The 7,656-nt window shown below is 43.4% G+C and overlaps 1 long non-coding RNA gene and 1 pseudogene across 1 annotated transcript; both read left to right on the top strand.

The window, feature by feature from the left end:
* The first annotated feature begins 570 nt into the window (after positions 1–570).
* On the top strand, positions 571–4,161 carry LOC135344651 (uncharacterized). The gene is made up of 4 exons (XR_010397495.1): positions 571–1,662; positions 1,717–3,050; positions 3,110–3,607; positions 3,657–4,161. It is a non-coding gene; the product is annotated as an uncharacterized LOC135344651 (long non-coding RNA).
* A 1,138-nt stretch (positions 4,162–5,299) lies between these two features.
* On the top strand, positions 5,300–7,279 carry LOC135344618 (uncharacterized; annotated as a pseudogene).
* Positions 7,280–7,656: the final 377 nt, after the last annotated feature.

Below are 7,656 nucleotides of genomic sequence, written 5' to 3' on the forward strand. Positions count from 1 at the left end.
ACCGGGTAGCGAACGGTAGTGTAGTGTGCATAGTAGTGACCTCCCCCTGTTATGCGGGCATAATTTGGGGCATAAAATAGGTTAGGTCATATTATGCTGGCATAATTGGGGCATAATAGGGTTAAAATTTTGAATTTGGTCAATTTGGTACAAATACAACGGTCCTCTACTGTTGCTGAACGTGTTTTTTCTCTTTTAATGACTCTTTCATGTCTAGAGGATTATGTTCAGTTATGTTACAAATGTACAAATATGAATACAAGTACAAGAGATAATCTATTACTGCTCAGTGAAAAAATGACGTCAATCATGGGTTCTTTCGACAAGCATAATAGGCTGAATTTGGGGCAGTGCTCAAAAGCATAATAGGCAGAAAAAAGAGCATAATTTGAGCTCCTTGTAACCGAGTTCATTCGCAGCCAGGTATGGTTCAACACTAAAATTAGCCTTTGCTTAGAGTCAATAATCCTTCTTTTCACGTTCATTATGCTATAATAGGAAAATATACGGAGTGTTACCGCCCACTATGATGTGGACAAATCTGATTGGCACTGCCAAGTGATTCTGGCAGGGGTCCACAGAATTGCTGCAATAGTGACCAGACGTTCCCTCCCTCCCACGTCTGCTCGCGAGACTAGTATTCATGCACTCCTACCATGTATCCATGGATCAGAAAAACAGCTCCCCCCTTCCACATGGTGCCAATTCCCCCAACCAACTTTCAGGGACAAAACATGGGGGTATTAGCCCCCGACTGGAGAAATCTTCTGGTGGTGTCTGACGATGTTACATTGCAAGCTGAGTGGATGAGCACTGTACAGCAGTGTACAACGCTTTGGTTTAGTTAACTTGAGTGATTGTGTATATAGTTCAGTACTAACTAACTGTATTGGTGTATTTTAACACAACTGTAGGTGTATTTTCTCACTAAAAATGATAGCTGTAGAGTAAGTCGCCAAACTCTGTCAGACATCAAAGTGTGTCGGGCGTGTAATGCACGAACATAACAAGATTGATTCAAACTAATTACACACACTAACAGATGGCCATGGGACTACTATCCAGCGAAAACTTGGATAGGCCAAGTCGCTTCCAGTCCGAGCAAAAAAACTACCGAATAATTTGATTTGCGCCAGAACGTACCGATCCCCGTTTTTGCCAAACTACACAGCTATAGAGCTAACTGACAAGCTGAGTACAATCTAGATAGAGTGCATGCAGTACAGAGTGGAGCAATTCCCATAATCAGGCAACCCTGTAAAGCAGAGGTACACTTGTTTCTTTGTGAGGGTTGTAAAGTGCTGAGTCAGCAATACTCCAGCTATAAGCGCTAATATATAGCGCTATAGCTGTGACTTACTCTATAATACTGTTGGTGTATTTTATCCACTTCACTTAATTGTTATATGAGGGAAAGAACTGGTCCAAATTGAGGTAAGAGGCATAGGGACGAGGCTACACACACACACACACACACACACACACACACACACACATACACACACACACACACAAACACACCTGCGAAAATACTGTATACGACGACCAGGAACATCTGCTTAATAATAATCTTTTGTGTAATCTAACATCAAACATTTGTTTTACAGGAGCTAGAAGGAGGAGCAACTGGAACTCAAATCTGCTAAACCTGACGAGTATGTGGTAAGTTTTTCTTTGGTTCATTCCCGTTCCCGTTAATACTATATCTTCCCATAGTTTGCGCATGAGCGGACCCACCAGTTGCTTCAGCAGCTAAGAGGAGCAGCAACTGGCCAGGGAGGAAGAGCTACCTACCATTAAAGTTAGGCGTGGTTATATGCAGCAACCTGACCCCCTGCCCCTTTTTCTTGATGGCAAACCCCGCGAGGTAGGACACACCTCACATCACATTAGTGAATTCACACGCAACACACACACGCAGACATGCACACAGGAAGTATCTTCTTGATTATCAAAAGAATGTCAGAGCTCCCCCTTTATTTCCCCATGCTTTTCCTCTTGGTACCCCACCACCACGTTCTTGATTTGTGGATTAGTATACTAAAACTTTTTTCTCGCTAGTTTAAAGGCTGTTGCAGTCTCTTCAGAATCTTTCGTAGCATCATTTGTTCGCACAAAGTTTCTATAATTTAGTCTTGCCTAAAGCGCTAGCTTTTTGTTAGCTACAAGAGTCAGAAAAGAGCTGTAAAGCTAGCTAGCTCTTGCAGACACACCCCTTATTCCTGTGTGTAACTAATGTATGCGCGCATTCTATAATTCTTCTGTTTAGCCATTGTCTGTGGCTACTGCTCCTATCTACACCTGCTTAAAGATGTAAGCATCAGAGGCTTATAGGAGCTATTCTATCGCAACTTTAGGACGATGGACTGTGCCATCCAGTGGCCTATGCGAATCGCTCTCTAACAGCTGCAGAGCGTAATTATGGAATTACCGAACTAGAGACCCTAGCAGTCGTTTGGGCACTGATTCACTACCGCAGCTACCTTTATGGACAAGAAGTCACTGTGTACACGGACCACTCCGCAGTGAAGGCTGTCCTCCTTACACCGAAGCCAAGTGGGAAGCACGCTTGATGGTGGACCAAGACATATGGCTCTGGAATCCGGGACCTGAATATTGTACATTGCTCAGGCAAGAGTAATGCTAATGCCGACTCTCTGTCGCGCAGCCCTCTATCTCGATCCCCACAAGAAGGCATTGGTGAAGCCGAGTGTCAGATTGCGGCGATTTCCTTCCGGTCAGTCGATGTGCGTGACATTTCTTCCTTATTGCAGTCGGAGTTGTCTTCGCCCAAACAGACTATCTCTAGAAGAGCAGATGAAAGACCCGTGGCTAGAGAAGCTCTTCCGAGATGGTAACCTGCTGCTGGATGGGCAAGGAAAGTTCTACTACAGAGCAGATCATTGGTCAGAAGTGGCGTGAGCTCTCAGAGGAAGAGAAGCAACCTTTCAACGATGAGTACGAGGCAGATAAGGCTAGATACAATGAGCAGCTGAAGGTTTATTGAAACTCGGTAGCCTTCAGACGATGGCAAAAAGCAAAGCAACCAGGTCAGCAAACAATGGTGTTTTAATGGTGTTTATTGTCAATAAATTATTTCCCCGTATAGCTGAGACTGCAGCTCGTGAGGCGGCCGGTCGAGAAGCAGCTGGTCTGAGTGAACACGGCTCCCCACCCCCTGCTGTGAATGCCCCACCCAGACAGAATAGTGCTGAGGCTAGGTTGCAGATGATGCAGCAAGAAGAAAATGATGAAGGTGAACAATTTGTATAGTTTCTAAATTTCTTTTCTTCTGCAGATGAGTACATCATCAAGAATTAAGCAGTTGGCAGCAATACGTTTTCACAGAAACCATGCATCGTCTGATGCTGGAGATCTTCGGTGACACAAAAATCGCCGACACACGTTCTGTTGTGACCAATTCACGACTGGTAGTCCTACGCAAGCAGGTCACTCCTGCATCATAATTATCGCAACGAGTTCATAATTTTTCCAGAGAAAACTGGAGTCCGAGATCAAAGGATTTGATGTCTACAAGGCGAAGAAAACAAGAAAAGAGCATGCATGTTTGGACGACTCTGAGAAGTTTAGAAGAGAGCTAAAGAGGGTAAGCTAAACTGCATGTTGTTGTGATATGTTGCTCTGGCCCTCGGTAGCTTCATGAAACCCCACCCACAAGTTGGAAGAAACCAGCGCTGTCTCTAGCCTCAAAGGATTTGCCAGAGCCAGTGTCAGATCCAAAGTATAAGACATTGTGAAAGCAAGAACATTCTCATATAACACTGTTGAGCTTCACTCTAGCATCAAAGATCACTTTTGATTTTGTGATGTCAATGAGCTGTAATTGCCATGCGCATTGATTAGATTACAATGTAGAGTCTAGTCGGGTAAAGAAATTTATATCAAAATAATGCATGGGCGGCTAACTTTTCAATGTATACATATTTTCATTGAACTGCTTCTTCTCAACTCATCAGCAAAAAGCATCATGTCTGGACGTGGCAAACATGACACCTATATACTGAGCATGCCAAGAGAAAGACTGTGACTGCCATGGATGTCGTCTATGCTCTGAAGAGGCAAGGACGCACTCTGTATGGATTTGGAGGCTAAACATCTCATTCTCAACTGAACTTAACTGGTTCTTCTAAGAACCACCACATTTCAAAGAGTCACCATTTCATTTTTTGTCTTTTGTGAATTAACCACTGCAGTTTACCAACGTTAACAAGTAGTCTATGCATGGTGTGACATTAGTGTCAAGATTAGGGTGATTTCAATGAGGGTGTTGTTTTCTGCCAGTTAGGGTGCTTGCTAATCTTATGAGGATGCATCAGTTTCTGCCAATGAGACCAGGGTGATCATTGCTGATCTTATGAGGGTGTGTTTTCATACATTGAGGGCTGATCTACGACGAGGGATTGAGGGTGCTCGCTAATCATATGAGTGACTCTGCAGAGTGTGTACCATGATCAAACAAAGCTGGGAAAGTCCCTTGCTTGTGAGACTGTGCATGTACCATGATGCAAAGCTGGGAGGAAGCCAGGGAGTCCCTTGCTTGCAATAACACTACACCACACATGCAATGTGCGAACAAGAGCCCTCGCTTGCATGCTCAACATAGTTGCTACGATTGGCCGGGGAAAACACCAAAAAGCTAGCTTAGCTACTTCGCAGCGTGCGAGGAGTATGTCAATCTGTCACAACATCATTCACGTGCATGATGTATATTCTTTAAAACTAAAGATTACTGCTACGGCCAAAGCTGAAAAACAGCCTGGTCCACAAATATCAATGTGTTTGCAAAGTTTAAGACTTTAGTTTTATGTCACTCAAACTACGAGCTACAGCTATGCACTCCTGATTTCACGATCGTCTCATGCATCGAATCATTATTTTTGTTACTAACCCTCATTTGTATCAAGCCTATATATTACCAATCATGCAGTATCTTGATAATGAAGTAAAGAAAAGCCACTCACTAGCCATCTGAGCTATAGCTATCTGCCGGCGATCTATATAATTTGGTGAACCCCACAGAAAAAAGTATTCACCCCTTATTTTGCACAGTTCAAACTAGATCTACTTCAAGCTGAATGAATGCCAGCAGGCTCAACAAGGAATTGTTAGTTAATCTCTATAGCTCTCAGTCTAATTATGACCTGTAGACTACTCGGTGTATCTTGCTATCTAGTCTATATTGACGGTCGTGTGTATTCTAGGATATGTATTTGCATAGCTAAATCTACATCTAGATAGATGACACAGAAATTAATATTTTACATCTCCTCAGATAACGCTAAGCCTTACGCAATAAATACAGCACTTGATAATTTCCCAAAGCCATGGCTGAGAAAGTGGCTACAAAAGAAGCTCTGAAGAAACTCGATTCTCAACTCGAATGCTCCCTTTGTCTCAACACCATAAAGCAGCCGAAACTATTGCCTTGTTTTGCAAGTCACCGTGTCTGGAGAAACTAGTGACCAAGGATGGACGCTCCCTCACTTGTCCCACTTGCCTACACATTGTCCCACTGTCAAAGAGGGGAGTGACTGGACTGCAATCAGACTTCCACATTGACCACTTGTTTGAGATGAGATGCTTTCAACAAGGCCAAAGGTGATAATAATACGAACTGTGGTAACTGTGAAGATGGCAAAGCCACTGAGTACTGTAACGACTGTGGGGACTTTTTGTGTGACAAGTGTCAAGCTGCTCATAAGAAAATAAACGGAATCATAAACTAGATGAAGTCAATGCTCAAATGACTAGCCTGGTCCCTCCCAAGAAGGCTATCCCCCATTGCCCCAAACACTCGGAGAGTGCCCTCAAAATATACTGTGAGACCTAGCTGCTCCACTCTTATTTGCATAGACTGCACTATTCGTCTCCACAAAGACCACAACTACGATCTGGTCGCTGATGTGCTGACCAAGCACAAAAAAGAACTTGTCTCCAGTCTCAAACCAGTCAAGGAGAAGCTGGACAGTGTACAACGAGCTCTGAAGGGCTTTGACACAAGAGCCAAGGCAATTCACAATCAGAGGCCCATGATTGAAGCTGATATCCACAAGAAGATTGACGAACAACATCGACTGTTGGACCAACGAAGGGCAGAGCTTGTTGTAGAGCTAGAGGTGCTGATTCAGCAGAAGCTGGAGGGTCTGGCAGCACAGAGGGATCAAGTGGAGATCACTCAGGTGAAACTGGCCAGCTGTCTAGAGTACGCGGAGAGCGGTCTCAAAAGAGGCACAGATGGTGAAGTACTTGAAATGAAATCTTCCGTTCTGAAGAGAGTCGAACAGATTTCCATCGAATTCAATCCGAACACTCTTCAGCCACAGACTGTGGCTGACATGGAACTGCTCACTAAAAGAAAAGAACCTCTCCAACAAGCTTGTCGATTTTTCTTAGAGATTGGTCGCAGTGGTTTGTTCAGCAGCCTTACGGTAGAAGATGGTCTGACAGACACTACACCAGAAAAGGAAAAAACTGTAGTAATGAACAAAGGCAAACTCAACCTTAAAGCTGAACTTGTGCGTATTGAGAGTAAAGACACATTGAAATGTGAAGTGGTTGAGCACCAACATGACCAGCAATGCATATCAACTCATCAAGCAAAAAGTATCATGTCTGGACGTGGCAAAGGAGGAAAAGGACTTGGAAAGGTAATCACCAAACCTGCTATCAGACGTCTGGCTCGTCGTGGTGGTGTCAAGTGTATCTCTGGACTGATCTATGATGATCTGACAGACGCTACACCTGAAAAAAAAGTAATGAGCAAAGGCAAACTCAACCTTAAAGCTGAACTTGTGCGTATTGAGAGTAAAGACACATTGAAATGTGAAGTGGTTGAGCACCAACATGACCAGCAACGCATATCAACTCATCAAGCAAAAAACATCTACATGTCTGGATCTGGACGTGGAAAAGGAGAAAAAGGACTTGGAAGGGAAGTCGCCAAGCACCATAGAATGATTCTTCGTGACAACATCCAGGGAGTCACTAAGCCTGCTATCAGACGTCTGGCTCGTCGTGGTGGTGTCAAGCGTATCTCTGGACTGATCTATGAGGAGACACGTGGTGTCCTGAAAGTGTTCCTTGAGAACGTCATCCGTGATGCTGTCACCTACACTGAACATGCCAAGAGAAAGACTGTGACTGCCATGGATGTCGTCTATGCTCTAAGAGGCAAGGACGCACTCTGTATGGATTTGGAGGCTGAACATCTCACTCTCTTAATTGTCACGTTCCATTTAAACTCAGCTTATTCTTCATTAAGAATTACCACTTCATTTTTGTCTTTTTTATTAAGGATCGACCACTCACTGAATTGTGCATATTGCTTCATGTCACATTGCTACATACATGAGATAGTAAATCTACAATTTTTTTGTACAGTGCCTGTGAGCTTGCATGTGTATATAAAGTCAATAATTATTATGCTGTAATGCCAAAGAGTGTTGTGTTTATAGTAGATCTATCTATCAATCCATTCCTCCTGGAAACAAAGCATGCATGGCCAAGCAAGTGTTAGAACGTGCTGAAGTACGTTGTTGTTTTACTTTAACGAGACAAATCTCACACGCTAGCTGGCTAGTCCCTTACATGCATGGTCCTAAATTGAGTCGTTATATATAGGTAAATTATTTCCTA

Source organism: Halichondria panicea, chromosome 11 (assembly GCF_963675165.1).
Source record: "Halichondria panicea chromosome 11, odHalPani1.1, whole genome shotgun sequence".
Taxonomy (NCBI): domain Eukaryota; kingdom Metazoa; phylum Porifera; class Demospongiae; order Suberitida; family Halichondriidae; genus Halichondria; species Halichondria panicea.